This window comes from Phoxinus phoxinus (genome assembly GCF_949152265.1).
Source record: "Phoxinus phoxinus genome assembly, chromosome: 11".
Lineage (NCBI taxonomy): Eukaryota > Metazoa > Chordata > Actinopteri > Cypriniformes > Leuciscidae > Phoxinus > Phoxinus phoxinus.
This window is the reverse complement of record NC_136886.1, coordinates 35,732,432-35,734,355: the sequence shown is the minus strand read 5'-3', so window position 1 is coordinate 35,734,355 and position 1,924 is coordinate 35,732,432.

Here is a 1,924-nt window from a genome sequence, read left to right as displayed (position 1 = left end):
TCCCTTCCGGTTCGGGTAAGAATTTTTGGACCCGTGAAGACCTCTAGATCACACGTTGATCTGATTGGTCAAGGTAGTGTGTGACGTCAGAAACACCAGCGATTTCAAACCGTGTGTTTGAGACTGTCTTTGGTTCACTGCAGTTTTAAGCAGAAAATACTCAGCAATGCTGTCCACTTATGAACTTACACATGTGTGTGTTAAAGCAGATTAATAACACCACACACACACATAAACTACATTAAAAGCTGGATTTACACCACTGGGGGACTTTAACAGTAACTGCAACTTTTTATCTCAGGACAAAAGTTAGAATAGTGGGATAAGACTGAAGCTGAAGCAGACTGACAACTGAAAACTCATCTCTTCCGTGAGCACTTGACATAAAAAAATAAAAAAAAAATAAAAAAAAACTTTTATCCTCCCTTGTTTGGCTTATGCTACTCTGAGCAATACCTGAACTTTGTATTTTGAGCACTTCTTGCGTTATTTTTGCCTCTTCACGATGACTCGCTTGCTGTAGTCCTCAGTTGTAAGTCGCTTTGGATAAAAGCGTCTGCTAAATGACTAAATGTAAAATGTAAATGTAAATAAGAAGTTGCAATTACCTTTTTTTACTTAGTATTTATATATTTCCATGGTGGAAATAAGTTTCCATAGTCCGCCACCCAATCACATGGAGTATATTTAACAAGGCTACGCATTTACCAAAGTTTTGTGAGTGTTTTTGTGTTGTTTGTCCTCTCTGGAGTTGCAGGTGAAAGAGCTTCATGAAGATTGTAAACGTCCACAGTGAAAATATCATCATGGGGTTGAAATAATAAACACTTCTCTAAGCTTTTTAAATTGAAAACAGAAGACAGTAGACACTTTCTCATTTTAGTAATTCTTCTGATGCAAAAACTGTCAAAATGACTATTTTCTCATTGTTCTGACTGTGTGAAAATGTAGAACAGCAGATGATTTCACAGTCATTTGACATTTATTTAGACTAATAATCAAGACTGATCCTTTTAATGAAAGGACTAGTTCATTCTGTCATCATTTACTCATCCTTATTTCAAAGTCAGATTAGGATAAATAAAAATACTGTTTTTATTATTTATTTTGACACCATTCAATGGGGCTGTGTGTAAGAATTTTCATGTAATATTTGTTTTATTTCCAATGTATGAACAGCTGGTAAAGAAACTAACAACTTTAGACCTTCCAGGGATCGGGACGGTTTTGCCGGGAAAATCAAAAATATGTGACGGTTACGAGCGCTCCCGCGAGCCTCTCTTTCGTTCAATGACGCAAAAAAATTAATGTTTATTCAATGTTCATATATAATGGATAAAGGCGGAATAGCCATTCTGTACTGTAATATCAATGTGTCATGCAAAGAAAAGACATTAACTCAAACTATAGCCTCACACAGTCCGATTGTCCGATCTAGTCAGTCTCAAATATAGACTAGCCTACTTTATAATCAAACTAGCAACAGTGTGGTTTTAATTAACTTACCTCATCTGTCGACATGCCGGTGAATCGCAGATGTGCAGCAAACATGTCCACATATGATCAGATGATTTCTGAACGCTGTTTTCTCACCGCTTAACGTTACATGTGTGTGTTGATTGTGTACTGAGAGGAAATCTCACGAAACATATTTACATAATATCTAACCGTCGCTCCCAGCACAGCGTCGAGATGTTCGTGAACAGGCATCACTAATAGCATTTCCAACTTATTTGTACTTCTTTTAAAGCAAAGGACGAAAAATAACTTTAATTGTGGCCTTGAATCAGTTTCTTGATCGTTACGTGTGCACGAGCGGTCGAGCACGACCACGTGACTAGCAGTAAGTTGCTGCTACAGTTCCCTTAACGGCCACAGGTGTCGCTAATAACAAGGGTTTCTCAATTCAGTAAAGCCCCCTCAA